General features: G+C 41.2%; 1 long non-coding RNA gene across 1 annotated transcript in view; it reads left to right on the top strand.

Annotated features, from left to right (window-relative positions):
• The first annotated feature begins 1372 nt into the window (after positions 1-1372).
• LOC110260281 (uncharacterized) overlaps positions 1373-18186 on the top strand; it is a 106150-nt gene continuing 89336 nt past the window's right edge. The window contains exon 1 of the long non-coding RNA XR_002343273.2: positions 1373-1565. This is a non-coding gene — a long non-coding RNA (uncharacterized LOC110260281). The remainder of the gene's footprint in view (positions 1566-18186) is intronic.

Genomic DNA, 18186 nt, shown 5'->3' with positions numbered 1-18186 from the left:
CACTCCCATTTCAGTGCATTCTGCCCTCAGCCTGCAAAATGCTGGTATTTCATCTCTCTGCCAGAAGATGCCCTGGTTTCAAAGCCTGTTCTGCTTGTTCTGGACTGGCTGGAAATGCTTTGGAAATGAACATCTCAGCCCTGATGCATGAATGGAGCTTACGTATCAACATCCCAGCTCCTTCATTTGTTTATTGTCATTTGTTTTATTGAGCCAGAATTCACATGTCACAAAATTCATATTAAAGTATAAAATTCAGTGGGGTTTTTTTTTTGGGTATATTCACAATGTCATAAAACCATCACCACTATCTCATTCTAGCACGTTTCTATCCTTCTCCTAAAGATGTCTCAAACCTATTAGCAGTTACTCCCAATACTCCCCACCCCCGGCAATCTCTAATCTACTGCCTGTCTCTGTGAACTGGCCTGCTTTGGAGATTTCATGTAAATAGAATCATACAGTAACTGATCACTCATTTCTGGATGGGTAGCTTCAAGGCACATGTCCAATGCTAGTAGTCAGATTTCCGCAACAGAATGAAACTGGTGGCTCACAGTGGTGATGGGTAATTAATTGGCCACCTTTCCTCTCTGATCTCACTTCCCTACTTTCCCACCAGTGTTTCCAGGAATCGCGTCTCAAACAATGATTTTGCACTAGAATCTTGCCTTAGGATCTGCTTCTGGGGGAACCCAAACTAAATACTATGTATGTCTAGTTGAGTAATCCATTCAGCAAATGTACACTGGACATTGCCTCTGTGCTTGGCATCTGCCCAATGCTCAGGACAGCCCGGACCAAGCTGACGTCCTCCGTGCTCTAATGGAGGGTGTGTATGCAAGGAATGAAGGCAGTAAGCAACTTACAAGCAAGATGAGTGCTATCAAGAAGTGGGTGAAGGAAGGCCTTCCTATGAATGAGCTCTGGGAAGTAGGTAGGAGCCAGCCAGGTAAAGAGGGTGGGGGAATGTTCCAGGCAGTGAACTCACTCCAAGATAAGGGAGAGCATGGTGATTTGGGGGAACTGAGAGAAATCCTAGGGCTCTTGCAGAGTTGGAGGAGAACAATAGTGCTGGGCAGGTTCTTACACCGCCCTTCTGGAAAGGATCCGGTGTCCAGCTGGGGTGCATGAGGTGGTCAGCAAACAGTCTACAGCTGTTAGCTGCTCAGGTGTGCCTTGCCTCCTGAGCTGACTGGTCTAAGGTCACGCCCTTCCTGGAGCTGCCTGCATCTGATGATGGGTGATGGGATATAGAGGCGGGGCTGGGGGCCGCGTCTACATCGCTGTTCTCCTGCCTCCTCACTCTAATTCTGCCCACCTTCCTTTCACAGGTGTTGGTCCTTAATAAACACCATGCTTCTCTTACTTTGTGCCATAACTGGCTCCAGGAGGTCCCAGCTTCCAACAGCAAAGAAAGAGGAAGGCTTTATGTCGTATGTGATAATATTCCAAGGCTTCTCCTTGGACACCGAGGAGGTGAGGGTCCTTGAGACCTGGTAGGGATGGATCTCATGTCCTGTGAGCAAGGGACAACTTTGGCATCTTCACTGAATGATCTGCAGGTAAGTCTGCCTTTAGGAGATTCTGGAAGTCTGAGAACAACTCAGGGGGTGAGAGACTTTGTGATGAGCATCAACATTTTGGGGTGCCTTTCAAATGCGTTTCATTCTTTGTATGTTTTTTTTTTTTCTAAATTTGCCTCAAGTGACAACGTTTGTATAGACCTATATAAATTAACCACACTCATAACATGTCTGTTTGGATTTATATATTTTTTCATCTCTGGATCTCCTAGGAAAGTGAGCAAAAGTGAACATCATAGAACTATGTTTTCCATGGAGGATAATATTAGATCACATACTGCTGGCATTTTAAATTTTATGTTCTGTCTGGGTAGCAGACTTTTAAAATAATTAGATACTACTCTAGTGGGTACTTGGAAAAGCACTAAAATATTCAATAATTTGTATGTTTAACTTACTCACTGGGAGAGTGGTCTCTACATTTCCTCAGCCCTTACTTGAGGCTGCACCACCATGGTCCAGGCTGTGCTCGAAGTACGGATACAGGAGCTCTTTTCCACCCTAAATATCTTAGGAGGCTGCAGAGATTGGTCTTCATTGTATCTTGGAGCCCAGGGGCAGTCACTCCAGGACTGGGGGCTTCGTGATGGGCACTGCTGTTGGGGCAGTGGCGTGGCTGCCTCCTGGAACCCCTTGGGTGCTGGAATTGTTCTCCATCTGCTATAGCTCCTGGGTGTTCTCCTGGAGCCCTTCTTTCCACCCTCCTTGTTCCCTTGACCCAAGGGCTTCTTTCTTTGGGGACCCATCTCAAGAGGCGGCCAGAGAACCATGACCTAAAGCACTGTTTTCCTAATTCTTCTCCTAGTCATTCCCCTCAGACCAGAAAAACATCCAGCACTTGAGGGTGGGGACGAGGTACTAATTTTTGAGCTTTACAGACAATATTAGAGGAAAGAAAGAAAGAAAAACACATGATAAATTCCCTGCCCCAGAGCCAAATGTTTTGAATATGGGAAAATGAACGCAATTCCATTTACCTGAAGTTTTAGAACAAACAAAATTCATGTATGGTGGGAGTTCCTCTGGTGGCTCAGTGGTAATGAACCTGACTAGTATTCGTGAGGATGTGGGTTGGATCCCTGGCCTCGCTCAGTGGGTCAGAGATCCAGTGTTGCTGTGAACTGTGGTGTAGGTCACAGATGCACTCGGGATCTGCATGGCTGGTTGTGGTCGTGTCGTAGGCTGGCAGCTGCAGCTCCGATTCGACCCCCTAGCCTGGGAACTTCCATATGCTGCAGGTGGGGCCCTAAAAAGACCAAAAAAACCATCATGTATAGTGATAAAAATCAGAGCAGTACTTGCCTCTAGAGCAGACACTAACTGCAAAGGGGCTGGAGGATCTTTTCTAGAGTGAAGGAAGTATTCTCTATCTTGATGGGGTGAGGGTACATGTTGGTCACGACTTATTGAACCATGTTTTTAAAATCCATGCATTTTATGTAAATTTAAAAAGAAAACAGGGTGACAGTTCAAAAATGAAAAAGACTGTAAAATTAATTCAGGAAGGATTCAGATTTCAGAAGTGTTTGGTTTTAGCTAACTTAAATAGAAAGGACCCACCATCAGCATGCAGCTCTGCCAAGAGTTATACAAACATTTTTCTCCATAGTTATTTCTTATTAGAAATCCAGAATCTTACATGAACTATAAAGCTCTTTGAATAGAAAAAAATTGTTTTCATCAACTAAAATTAGCTGGACGAGATTTCAGACACATTTCTTTAGCTTTTTTCTTCAGCTGACACCCCATATTTCTACCTAGAGTGGCCACAAATGTGAATATAGGTAACTCTGTTCTCTTTGACCATATTAGTGTGCATGCTCTTGACAGGCGAGGGAAGGTCACTTAGAGAGCAACCACCACATGACTCCGGAGTGGTGAGAGTCTGGGAGGGTGATAATTTCTAAAACTGGATTGGATGACGTTGCCTGTTGAGTATGTGGAATGCTGGCCAGATTGGAACACCCTTGAGCGTGGATGCCAGAAAAACTCAGGTCGAAGGATGAAAAGTTCAACTTAAATATCCAATAAACAACAAATAATTTAGTATAAGTATGTATGGAGATACTTCTATATCCCTCGTATAAGTGGAATATATACATTGACATCGCCGCAAGGACATTAATTATTAAAATGTATTTGTTTTTATCTGAAGTTCAAATTTAACGGGTATCCTCCTACATTTTTTTATTTGCTAAATCTGGCAACTCTGTGCTTGAGGTATGCTGAAAAGACAGGGTTTTTTTTGGTTTGTTTTCTGTTCGGTAACAATCAAAGGCACAAATAATTTGAGCCTGTGGTTCTCCAAATTGGCTTGCATCAAAGTCACCTGCAGAGCTTGTTTAAAAAAAAAACTGAGCCCCAATTTTTGATTAAGTAAGTTTAGGGTGAGGCCCTGAAAATTTGCATTTTTAACATTCCCAGGCTTTGCTGATTCTGCTGAGATTTAATGATCGGAGGCAATGCATTACAGACGTTATGTATAAGGATTGCTAGAAATGCTGTGTTAATGTACCCTGTTCTTTGCCATTCTGCCCAGCACACTAAACTATGCATCTTGAATGAGAGACAACAACCAAACATAGTGTGTTGTCATGTAATATCAATAAACTGTCTGTTATATATGGTTGCCTCTATTTCCAGACTTTATGGCTCCTCGACAGGTAAGTCGTTTGCCTCTGTGGTGAATAGATTGCCTTTTAATGGGTGTTAAATTGGAATCCCATATTAAAATTAGAATACATTAAGCATTTGATGAACCCATATGAGAGGACCTTTGTTAAATTATATATCAAATAAATATTTAACAAGGTCAGACACCCAGGAATTATTTATATCTTATTAAATACCACCACAATTTCCATAGCGAATTACATACACACAGTCTTTATACAACCTCAGGATGTTTGGAGTACCCAAAATGGAATTTCCACACATTGACTTTTTCCAGGGACCTGATTTCTTAGAGGAAAATAAGTGGGGTTTGCTTGTACTTTTCATGGAAATGAAATGTGTTGAAATGTTTTAAAGTAACCTTAAGTCTGACATTTAAAATTTCTACCATCAGGTTTATTGGGTTCTGTTTTGTTTTGTTTTTAGTTTTCTGTTTATTGACCTATTAAAATTGATTTGGACTTCCTTTTTTGAGGAGGAGAAATACATAGAGGTGAAAAATGAAAGAAGGGTACTGGCATATTTTGTTAGGTATCTAAGTTCTTTGGCTACTTTTTTGGGCAAATGTTGATCTGCTACAAATATAAACATAAAAGTAAATATTAGAGATACTGGAGCAATTATGGGTGAACTATATCTAGGATGTGCTTTAAAATACTGCAAGAAGAAAAAAGTCAGAGGAGGAAAGATGAAATATTTGGCAAAATAAAATGGTAATTGTTGAGACTGGGTGATGGGAGCATGGAGTTTATTAGGTACCCTACTTTTGTGTATTTAGAAATTTCTCTAAGTTTTAAAAAACCCAAAGACTTGGCTTACATGCTCAGCTTTGCCACTAATTGGACAAGAAATCATACTCAAATTGTTTATTTTGTGTCTCACATTTTACAAATGATGGGATTGCAATTAACCAGCAAGTCATTGTTGGTCTAGGCTTATTGTGTAGATAGCATTCTGATGTTACCATATAAATTCATGGGAATGTTGTCAGATTACTAGAAAGTACAACATACATTATAAAACTAAAACCACTTTTCAAGTATTAGCGCATCATTCCTTGTTGAAATTCCTTGCGTATAAATGTTTAGAGCACAGATACTTGGTAACTAAAGTTCCCAAAGACTTTTATTTTCCCATGTTTAAGAATAGCTGTTTAGGAGTTCCCGTCGTGGCGCAGTGGTTAATGAATCCGACTAGGAACCATGAGGTTGCGGGTTCGATCCCTGCCCTTGCTCAGTGGGTTAACGATCCGGCATTGCTGTGAGCTGTGGTGTAGGTCTCAGATGCGGCTCGGATCCCGCGTTGCTGCGGCTCTGTGAAGGCTGGCAGCTACAGCTCCGATTAGACCCCTAGCCTGGGAACCTCCATATGCCGCGGGAGCGGCCCAAGCAATGGCAAAAAAAAAAAAAAGAAAAAAAAAAAAAAGCTGTTTAGGTGAGGTATCTGCTGAGATGGCAGTTGCTCAGATTTCTATGTGAGAATCAGACAAGGGAAAAAAAAGTGATGTTACACAGCTTGACTCCTTTTGTGTTTCTGAGGTAAAAAGCAAAGCAAACTTTAAGATTTCTAAATACCGTCTGTATCTACTACACAGTAATATAATTTAATTCCCCAAAAGGCAGGTAAACATAGAAGGAAAAACTTAAAGGTTAAGCATATGCAAGCTTGTGTGTCTGCTGCTGTGTATGCACAGGCATAAATGACTTAGAAGATCTGGAATGTGATCTAGGTTTGGCTGCGTGGCATACGGCTGGACCGGGGAGGTGATGTCCACTTTCGTATCTGCGTGGACTTGAAGCTATAGCATGGTTCAGGGCTGAAATGGCCCATGACCTGCTGGTCTGGGGATAGAGTGTGTGACCACAAGCCTGGCCATCAGTGGAGGGGTTGCTGCACATTCTTGGCAGACACCGAAGAAGTGGAAAAAATGAAACAACCGCAAAGCAGGATGAGAGTGAGTCTTATACCCAGCTGAACAGAGTAGATACAGGTGCCATGTGGTAATGCAATTACCTTCCTGGATCATTGGAAATCCTTTCCTGTGGTTATTAAGCAAGTATTCCCTGCCAGAAGGTGCCATTCCTTGCAAAGAGGGTTAAAATCTTTTCATCACATGGTGTATCCCTCTGTTAGGGACTCAGTGTATGTCCATAACCACAAATTTATACGTTGAAACCCCAACTCCCAGTGTGTATGTATTTGGGGATGGAGTCTCTGAGGATGCAAATCAGGTTAAATAAAGTCATAAGGGTGTGGTCCTAATCCAATAGGATTTGTGTCCTTATGAAAACAGATACCAGAGAGCTCTCTGTCTCTCTCCCTTCCCATACCATGCACCAAAGAAAGGCATGGTAGCTGTTTGCAAGCCAGGAAGAGAGGCTTAGCTGGGAACTGAATCAGCTGGAACCTTGATCTTGGACTTCTGGCTTCCAGATCTCTAAGATAATGTTATTTGAACTGCTCAGTCTGTGGTATTTTGCTATGGTGACTGGAGCTGACTTAATAACCCTCCAAAAGACAGATAAGAGCACTTCCTTCAAGGGCACACAGGGAGGTCAGTGTCTGTAGGAAGAGGCGTGGAGAAAAATCTAGAAGTTGAGACCTATGTGGATAGGCAGGCCCCAGATGAGTGCTTCAGCTGGGGATTAGTGATGGTGGTAGTGGGATTTCCTGAGCAGTAGGAGGCAACAGAGGGTATGGTTATCTGGACGAGACAGAAGTTGCCAAGAGAAAAGGCGTTCATGACAACTTTATACCATCTCTATGATTTTGCTTGTGAATCATCTTGGCAGGAGGCACAGAGTAGTTGCTCAATACACCTTTGGGTAAATACATGCATTCCTTTGGGACATGGATTTGCTCTGGCATGTTGATTATTTGTCATACATGCGGAATGGCAAATGTGTCCAGTAACTTGTTAGTTTAGGCTTTCAAGAATAAAATCTTTATTACCCCAGGAGTACCAAACAGGAATATTTCTTCCCATCAAAGCCTGTATTTACTTCCTCTTCCTTTTAGTTGAGATATTTATTAGAATAGTTTTCTTCTAAATTGACTTACTTTATCAACAGTGTGCTATAGGAAAAAAAAATTCCTTTCTTTAAACAAAATGTCCAGTAGCTTGATTGTGATAAAAGTAGATCAAGGTAGAATTATGATTCTTTACCCATAGTTAATGAATATCTCTGCAAGCTTTGGCTAGATTAATATTTGTCCCTCTCCTCTGCTCCTGCCTCGGTAAAAAATCTACATCTCCTAGTTTATGTTCTTACATATTTGTAAAATTTAGAAAACGTTGCTTGGTATGAATGAGGTGGGGCTCCTGTCCTTTGCTGATATTTTTTATGTCACTTCTTTTAATCTCTATAGAGATCTTCTTATCACTATTTTACAGATTAAAAACTAAAGGACTCCTCTGGAATGTGACTTAGAGACCTGGGACTGTTAAGCAGAATCTTTTCTCTTTTCTAAATATAAAGCCAAATGTACCTCTTAGCTCATTGTGTACTCTATTTACAAGAGCAGTTACACTTGGAATTTTGAAAACACCTATTCCATTGTCTACTCATGCCATTTTCATAAATACATACACATTTTTCTTTTTAGGGCCACACGGGTGGCATGTGACAGTTCCCAGGCTAGGAGTTGAATGGGGGCTGCAGCTGCTGGCCTACACCACAGCCATAGCAACTCGAGATCCTAGCCGTGTCTGTGACTTAGACCACAGCTCATGGTAATGGCAATACCAGATCCTTAACCCACTGAACGGACCAGGGATTGAACTCATGTCCTCATGATACTAATCAGGTTCATTACCACTGAGCCACAGTGGGAATTCCATTTTCATTAATATTTTGGAAACAAAATTTTACTTTGAATTAAAAGCCACCAGTTGAAATCTACAAGTTAACATTATGGAGTGCATAATGCCTGGGCTAAAAATGAAATCAGAGTAACTGAGGAAAACTGAGCCATTATTCTCATGAGCAAGGCAGAGAGAGTTTTATTTTATTTTTATTTTTTTTTTTTTTTTTGGTCTTTTTGCTATTTCTTGCGCTGCTCCCGCGGCATATGGAGGTTCCCAGGCTAGGGGTCTCATCGGAGCTGTAGCCACTGGCCTACGCCAGAGCCACAGCAACTCAGGATCCGAGCCGTGTCTGCAACCTACACCACAGCTCACAGCAACGCCGGATCCTTAACCCACTGAGCAAGGCCAGGGACCGAACCCGCAACGTCACGGTTCCTAGTCGGATTCGTTAACCACTGTGCCACGACAGGAACTCCAAGAGAGAGTTTTAATAAAATGTTTTATGTGGCACCAGAAGTTGGTGCCGGCTGATTAAGCAGGAAAGGAGTTTATTACATAAATATTTATGGGAGACTGGCTCAAAGCTGTGAGTCTGGGGGTGATACCAACTGCAGGCTACAGAACAGGCCCACTGAGTTTAACTATGGCCTCCACTGCTGCTGGCCACATCCCACAACTACTATTTCTGCAGCATGAATTTGGCTGCCATTTAAAAACATTATTTCAGGAGTTCCTGTTGTGGTGCAGCAGAAACGAATCTAAGATCCATGAGGATGCAAGTTTAATCCCTGCCCTCGCCCAGTGGGTTGGGAATCCAGCGTTGCTGTGAGCTGCGCTGTAGGTCGCAGACATGGCTCAGATCCCGAGTGGCTGTGGCTGTGGTATAGGCTAGCAGCTGCAGCTTCAATTTGACCCCTGGCCTGGGAACTTCCATAAGATTCGAGTGTGGCCCTAAAATGCAAAAAAAAAAAAAAAAAAAAAAAAAAAAAATTTCGTTGAAGTATAGATTTGCAGTGTTGTGTTAATTTCTGCCGTACAGCAAAATAATTCAGTTATACATATGTACAAAACGTTCTTTTTCATGTTTTAAGGTTTATCACAGGATATTGAATATAGTTCCCTGTGCTATACAGTAGGATCTTGTTTATCCTATATGCAATAGTTTGCATCTGCTAATACCAAACTCCTAGTCCATCTCTCTATCACTCCTTCTCCCCCTTGTTCTCTGTCTTTGAGTCTGTTTCTGTTTTATAGATAAGTTCATTTGTGTCATAGTTTGGATTTCAAATATAAGTGATAACATGATATTTGTCTTTCTCTGGCTTACTTTGCTAGGATGATAATCTGTCCATTCATGTTGCTGTAAATGGCATTATCCCATTCTTTTTTATGGCCAAATAATATTCCATTGTATATATACTACATCTTTATCAATTTATCTCTTGACAGACATTTAGGTGGTTTCCATGTCTTGGCTGTTGCAAATAGTGCTGCAGTGAACTTTGGGGTCCATATATCTTTTTTGAGTTACCACTTTGTCTGATTGGCTGCTATTTTTTGCCACCATGTGGATTTTGTATGGTGCCTCCTTTGTCAAGTTGCTCACTTCTTTTTCTTTCTTTTTTTGTCTTTTTGCCATTTCTTGGGCCGATCCCGCGGCATATGGAGGTTCCCAGGCTAGGGGTCGAATCGGAGCTGTAGCCCCCGGCCTATGCCACAGCCACAGCAACGTGGGATCCGAGCCGCGTCTGCGATCTACACCACAGATCACGGCAACGCTGGATGGTCAACCCACTGAGCAAGGGCAGCGATCGAACCCGCAACCTCGTGGTTCCTAATTGGATTCCTTAACCACTGCGCCACGATGGGAACTCCCCGATCACTTCTTTTTCTTTTAAAAAATTTTCCTGGAGTTCTCGTCGTGGCGCAGTGGTTAACGAATCCGACTAGGAACCATGAGGTTGTAGGTTCGGTCCCTGGCCTTGCTCAGTGGGTTAACGATCCAGCGTTGCCGTGAGCTGTGGTGTAGGTTGCAGATGTGGCTCGGATCCCTCATTGCTGTGGCTCTGGTGTAGGCCGGCGGCTACAGCTCCGATGAGACCCCTAGCCTGGGAACCTCCATATGCCGGGGGAAGCGTCCCTAGAAAAGGCAAGAAGACCAAAAAAAAAAAAAAATTTTTTTTCCTATGTTGATTTTTCTTTTTTTAAATTGTGTTATGAACATATGAGATCTACCTTTTTCACACATTTTAAAGTATATACTCCAGTATTGTTAACTATGGGCATGATGTCATAAACAGAACTTGTGTAACTGAAACTTAGGATTGTTCACAGCAATCACTTCTGAAGCTATTATTTGGGGAGCCTGAATCACACACTTGTGTGATGCAAAAGATATTGGGCTTATTTCTGGGTTCCATCTTGGGAAAACAGGATTCTTAAGTCTGCATATTCCTTAGATGTGGCAATGGCATTTTAAGGTGCTAGCCACATAGAAATTATATTCAATACCCAGTACAGCACTTAATGTTTATAAAACTAGGATCTAAATGGTTCATTCTCAAATCATGATATGTTCAAAAGAGTATGGCCCAGTAATTTCAAAGTCTTTGTTGAATACCACAAAAGCCATCTATAATTTTCAGCAATGATTCTTTTTTTTTAAATTAAAAAAATTTTTTTTTTGTCCTTTGTCTTTTTAGGGCCGCACCCATGGCATATGAAGGTTCCCAGGTTAGGGGTCGAATCAGAGCTGTAGCTGCTGGCCTACGCCAGAGCCACAGCAACGTGGGGTCTGAGCTGTGTCTGTGACCTATACCACAGCTCACGGCAATGCCTGATCCTTAACCCACTGAGTGAGGCCAGGGATCGATCCTATGTCCTCATGGATACTGGTTGGGCTCGTTAACCACTGAGCCAAGACAGGAATTCCAGCAATGAGTCTTAAAATGCCTTCTTTCCTCTCCTATCCATCATCCTACAAACTACCACTGCCAGCGTCTCCTGTCTTCATAGACCCTGGGAAAGTGCCCGTTTGTCTAAGGAGCCTCCTACTCCCCTTCTGCTTTTGTCACCTTTCCTCCCAGTTCCCCATCACAAAGGCTCAGGAAGTATCCACCTTGGACAGAGGCAGAGAAAGGCAGGTAAAATTAGAATTGTCTTGAGCCCTTAAAAGAAGGGGAAGGGAAGAGAAAGGAACAACAATGGTGTACTAAAGATTTATATCCCCATATATAAATGAGAGAAATACTTAAAAATTAATTACTTTATTGTTGCATCCATGGCATGTGGATGTTTCTGGGCCAGGGATGGAACCTATGTTGTAGCAGTGACAACACCAGATCCTTAACTTGCCAGGCCACCAGGGAACTTGCAAGAAACATTTTTATTAGTGATACTTAAGAAATAGTTGGAATAATCAACTGGTCTTAACAAAATATGCAGATTGCTTAAGATTTGTGATTGAAATGTTGCTTGTGATTCAGAGTCTTCTATATAAAAGCAGTTTAGCTAACAATGATAAATAAAAAGGAATTGACTCCCAAGTATTTTAAAGGAAACATAAAGGCTAGTGTTCATATTTATGAGTCTAAAAAAATTAATTTGATTTCAAGTTCCTAGTACAGAGTTAATTCTTTAATAGCAACTCAGAATTACTATTAATGGCACAAAGTATTGATTCTTGGACACTCTTGGTTAGCTTGGTGCTACCTCTTAGGATCATCATGTATCTTCTATGACAAATGGTAGCTGGTGTAGTGACACTTGAAATATTCATTCCTTTATGAAATTCTGTTGACCCTGGCACAAAGCCATTAAAATGTTTGCTGTTCTACCAAAGAAAAACCTTACACAATATTTCAGACCAGTATTGCCTGAGATAGACAGCTGGATCAAAATACACCCAGCAACACAATTTCTGCTGAGCAGACATCAGATAGCCTCCCTTAGAATATTGCATACAGCTTTAAATTACTGAAGAATTCTACCTAGGATAGCAGGGATCTGTGCTTCTGCCAGAAGTACGGTGATAATAGAAATTCAATAACTGAATCTGACACCAGTCATTTAGTTGTTGCAAATTATTTCTTCCAGAACATGTACACTGAACTGCTGGCTCACTTTCATGGAGGGGTTGGGTGTTCCTGTTAGGTTTTAATTCTTGCCAACCTGGGAAGCATTTACTCTTGGTCCGTTTAAAACTTGGAACACACTGTTTCAGCGTTCTGTGGGAAGCTCTCCTCCTAGTTGAACTTCTGACTAAAGGATAAGGAGAATAGTATTTCAGAGTCTATACGCTGTAACATCTTGAGTTATTTGATGTGCTTCTCTCCCCTAGTCTGGGCAGGTGGAATAAGCATGAACGCTCCAGGGGAGAGCATCCACTGGGGAAAGGAGAAGTGGTCCTAGAAGTCATAACTACATAAACAAGGTGGGGGGTGGGGTGATTGGCAATTTGGAAACAAAGAATTAAGAGTCCGTTTGAACTTCAAGCTGCCTTTCATTTTTGTCTTTTTGCCATTTCTTGGGCCGCTCCTGCGGCTTATGGAGGTTCCAAGGCTAGGGGTCTCATCGGAGCTGTAGCCGTTGGCCTACGCCAGAGCCACAGCAACGTGGGATCTGAGCCCCATCTGCAACCTACACCACAGTTCAGGGCAATGCCAGATCCTTAACCCACTGAGCAAGGCCGGGGATCGAACCTACAATCTCATGGTTCTTAGTTGGATTCGTTAACCGCTGAGCCACGACGGGAACTCCAAGCTGCCTTTATTTTCAAGTGCATTGTTCAGATGCCTTAGCGGTTCTCAGTGCAATTTGTTTTGTGAAATAAATTAGGTATTCTGTGTAGTGTTTTCAGGTTTATTATGCGATATTCTGATTCTGATTCATAAAAATATTCCATTAAATGCAATCGCTCATGTAATTACTTTGCTTAATCTACAGCATACTTTAATTAAATTGCACAGAATTCTGATTTAATCAATTAGATTTGATCTAGTATAACTTAGCTGTAAATACTTTTTATGATGCAGCAGCCCCAAATAATTATCCAGAGCTAAGGTAGTATACGACCCTATCTAAAATGAATAAATTTCCTATGTTAAGAAAAAGTAAATCATCATTTGAACTATAATTTTAGTATTTTAAAAAAGTAAACTGAAGAGTGGCTGATTCTGTTTCTATTTAATAGTCTATTAAAAACAATCTCATTTGGAGTGTCAGAACTTAAAAAACATGTTTTATTTGCATCTATTCCTCAACAGCCTTGAGATCAAAGGATTCAACTCAAGCAAGATTCACCACTTTAGGGCTCGGCGAATAGACTCATTAACATCAATACCTCATCACATTTGTTCACTGTTCTGGGTTGAGTTTTGCCTTTTGCCAAAAAGATGTGTTCAAGTTCTGACTCCCCCCGGTACCTCAGAAGGTGACCTTATTTGGAAATAGGGTCATTGCCAATGTGATTAGTTCATCTAAGGTCATGAAGTAGGGTGGGCCCCCAATCCAACATGGCTGTTGGCCTTATAAGAAGATCACCATGTGAGGACATAGAGACACAGGGAGGAGGCTGCGTGAGAGAAGGCCAAGTTTGAAGCTAAGTAGCTGCAAGCCAGGCAACACTCAAGATTCCTGGCAATCAGGAATTCCCATTGTGGCTCAGCAGTTGCAAACCTGACTAGTATCCATGAGGATGTGGGTTTGATCCTTGGCCTTGTTCAGTGGGTTAAGGGTCTGGCATTCCTGCAAAATGTGGTGTAAGACACAGATGAAGCTCAGATCTGGCATTGCTGTGGCATAGGTCAGCAGCTGCAGCTTGGATTCAACCCCTAGCCTGGGAACTTCCATATGCCATGGGTGGGGCCCTAAAAGGAAAAGTCAACAAAACAAGATTACTGGCAACCAATCAGAAACTAGGAAGAGGTAAGGAAGGGTTCTCTCACGGGCTACAGAGAACACGCCCTACTGCCATCCCGATGTTGGACTTCTAGCCTCAGAACCTTGGGACAACAAATTTCTCGTTTTATTTTTTTTCCTGTTACTAATGAGCAGCCTTTCATTTTGCCTTGAACAACTTTTTTTTTTTGGTCTTTTTGCCTTTTCTAGGACTGTTCCCTCGGCATATGGAGGTTCCCAGGCTAGGGATCTAATTGGAACTGTAGCCACTGGCCTATACCACAGCCACGGCAACTCGGGATCCGAGCCCTGTCTGCAACCTACACCACAGCTCACAGCAACACCGGATCTTTAACCCACTGAGCAAGGGCAGGGATCGAACCCGAAACCTCATGGTTCCTAGTCAGATTCGTTAACCACAGAGCCACCATGGAAACTCCAAATTGTAGTGCTTTGTTATGACAGATCTGGGAAATGAAAACACTTAACCTAAGGTGAGAGCTACAAATCAACATCACCAGAATTTATAAAATTACTATGAATAAAAGTGGGGGATGGAGGAATGTCTCTTGGCTAAGCTGTTTTTAAAAATACAGGTGCTGTTTCAGTTTGAAGTTACCTTTTACATTCCTAAGCAAGTATAGATATAATACTTTTTGTTTCCAGCACCCCCTCCTCATACACAGAACCTAGCAGAGTGCCTTGAACATAAATCAGCAAACAGGACATTTTGTAGCTTGGTTTAAAAAGATTAAAAATGAAAATAGCCTATAAATATTAAAATACCCACTTATAGAACTTGAGCTGTAAAAATATATATATATATATATATACTGAAATGTGAGGATAAGTACTGGAAAGAATTTACATGAGGTTCATCAAGACACAATTTCATCTTAAATCTGCATGTGGATAGTTCATTATACCCGGCTAGTGTGTGGATTATTCAGATTCTGTATTTTCTGTTGCCCTCTTTTTGACTTTGAAAAAATTACTCTTACTACCTATATTGTGTGAAGGGTCAGGAAAATTTTAGTACCTATACTGTGTGAAGGGCCAGGAAAATTAAGTTTTAAAAATTAAGTTCTTAGTGTTAACTTACTGGCAGATTGTACTACTCAGGGTGTAGAATAGATAAACATTTAAAATATAATGGGAGTTCCCTGATGGCCTAGTGGTTAAGGCCTTGGTGTTGTCACTGCTGTGGCTTGGGTTCCATCCCTGGCCCAGGAACTTCTGCATGCTGCGGGCATGGCCAAGGAACAAAGGAAAGAAAAGAGAATGAAAAATGAATTTCAGAGATTTATTGGTAAATTCTTTTTTACTTTATGAATATTCAAGAGTTGACTGTTTAGCTGTTACAGGGGTAATAATGTTTGGAATGACATTAATAGACACAAGCAAAAGATCTGGACACAGTCAGTCAGTAGAGCAGGGGACACACAGCTTGCTCCCAAAGGGCAGAGTGAAGGCCACCAGACGACTCCAGCTGATTGTGTTCGCCTTTGCCAGCAGCCCCTTCCGATTCTTGGGGGTTCTTCATAAGCCTCTGGCCCTCCTGCTTGTTTCTGGACACTGGCTTTTGCCTGTTCTGTGGGTAGAAATAAATTGTATAAAATGATCCTAGATCATTTCTGAGTATTTATTGCCAGACGGGAATGAGTGGAAGTTTAAATTCCCAGGTGTAGTATTCCTTAGTAGGACTTCCAAGCCTCACTCCTGCCTGAGATCCATTCCTGCAAATAGGTAACTGGAACTACAGCATAAAGAGATTTGTAACATAGACAAAACTATTATTTCCTGATGGTCTTCCAGGTTCTATTCTAGGCATTCCACATATAATCTCATTTAACATTTCTTTTACATTTAATTTTGATAATTTTTATTGAAACAATGTACATTTTATAAACATCAAAAGGACTGAGTGAGTAGTTGAGAGTTTGTTTTAAAAAACAATTTTCCTTTGGAAAGGAATAGTCTTGGATTTTTTTTTTCTTAATATAAAAAACAGTCAAAAAAAGACCAGTCAAATAATATGACAAGGCTTATATTAAAAACAGCAGTCCTCTGCTCCATCTTCCTTACTCCCAATTCCCTCTCATTAGTCCAATAAGTCTTAATCATTAACATTATTTCTTCTAGTACTTACTTCTAAATAACATACAGATAATGATCTTTTTTGATTTTTTTTTGTTTTAGATGCTTATTGACTTATTACAGCAGAAGAGGATTTAACTCTCTATACCTCCTCCTCTCACATACACTTACTTCTTTCTATCTGTCACATGTATTTATTTATTACTTATCTATTTTCTTTTGTGGCCGCCCTGAGGCATATGGAGTTTCTGGGCCAGGGATCAAATCTCAGCCCCAGTTGTGAACTAAGCTGCAGTTGTGGCAACACTGGATCCTTAACCCACTGTGCCGTGCCGGGCATGGAGCGGGCATCCCAGTGCTCCCAAAACATTACCGATTCCGTTGTGCTACAAGGGGACCTCCATCTCACATGTTTATATCACTGTTTTTGGTTAAATCAGTATTTAGGGCTAACATTTTAATTATATAAATATTACTTACAGCTAAGTCTCATAGTAGGCTATGATTACATCTCTTCTCTTGTATAGCTCATTGTTTTCACCAGTTAACAATTGTTTCTTTTTTTGTTTGCTTGTTTTCTGTGCTTTTATTACGAATTCATCCCTAAACCTTTTGATATAAAGTTAAAATTGTCTCAGCTATATTTAAGTGTTCTGTTTCATATTTATCTTGGAGAACTTCATCTGAAATCTTCAATTCTCTTCCTCCTTTTCCAAGTGAGTTTTTCTCTAAGCTTAGCATATGCCGTTATTGGACTTTGCTGTTCACCATTATTTTGAGGGTTTTTTTTTTTTATGGAGAGGTAAGTTATTTTATTTATTGAAGTATAGTTGACTTATGATGTGTTGGTTTCAAGTATACAGAAAAGTGATTCAGTTATACATACATACATACATATGTGTTCTTTTTTCAGACTCTGTCTTGATAGTTTTTTCTACTCCTTTCTCCTATGTTGAATTTCCTTTTTTCTGGGATCCTGTATCTTTTTCTTAGTTTCCACCTTCATTTTTGTAGAGCATATCCCTCAGGAATTTCCTGAGAAAGGTAAGAATCTAGGACCTCAGATTTAAGAAAAAGTCTACATTTTATCCACGTTTCATTGCCTGTTTTGCTGGGTATAGATAGTTAAAATATATATTTTTTTCACCTCAAAACTCTAAAGACATTTTCCCATCATTTTCAAGCTTCGGTGGTGCTGTTGAGCAGTTTGGGATCATTTCTTTTTCTCTCTGGAAATGTTTAGACTCCTTTCTTTATCCTGGTGTCCTTGATGCGTTTTGGTCAGATAAATCCTCTGAGAGGACTTGCATTTGTTTTTACCACATCCTTAGGCGTATAACCAATCTGGGATTAATCAGCATTAAGTTCCGGGCTAGAGATTTCTCAGACCATTTAGGTAGTCTGAATTTGGGCTTCAAACCAGGGTGAGGGCTGACTTGTGGTTCCAGATTCTTGGTAGCAATTTCTCCCCTCTGTCCTCTTGCCCAAATTGGAAATCGTGTTTTCCTTGTGGCCCGATGTGGGTAGCAGTGGGTTTTTGCAGCTTGCCCTTACACTGAAGGATTAGTACTTTGGGACCAGGATTCTGGTAGGAGGAGAAGCTATGAAACTTCTCACCTTGGACGGCTTGGTTCTCTGCGCCCGGTTCTCCCAAATGCTGTGAAAATCAGTCTGCCCTCAATTGACTGGACAAATGCTTTCAGGAGGCAGCATACTGCCTACTTTTCTAAGTACTCTTTCTTCACTCAATGCCTGGCCTGAGATTTCCTTCATTTTTAATCTGATATTTTAAAGATGATTAAAAAATTAATTATGTTTTATTCAGAAGCTTTATTTATTTTTAGCAGTCTGGATACTTATCCTGGCATATTCCTGGAAATGGAAGTCTGTGGTACCTTTTTTTTTTTTTTGTCTTTTTGCTATTTCTTGGGCTGCTCCTACGGCATATGGAGGTTCCCAGGCTAGGGGTGGAATCGGAGCTGTAACCACCGGCCTACACCAGAGCCACAGCAACTGGGGATCCGAGCCCTGTCTGCAACCTACACCACAGCTCACGGCAACGCCGGATCATTAACCCACTGAGCAAGGTCAGGGACTGAACCTGCAACCTCGTCGTTCCTAATT

The sequence above is a fragment of the Sus scrofa genome, chromosome 4, assembly GCF_054392235.1.
Source record: "Sus scrofa isolate SSC_HxYL_T2T_F1_AM1 chromosome 4, Sscrofa_HxYL_maternal_Yorkshire_Landrace_v2.0, whole genome shotgun sequence".
Lineage (NCBI taxonomy): Eukaryota > Metazoa > Chordata > Mammalia > Artiodactyla > Suidae > Sus > Sus scrofa.
Note: the sequence above shows the minus strand (reverse complement) of the source record. Positions and strands in the feature narration are given on the sequence as shown.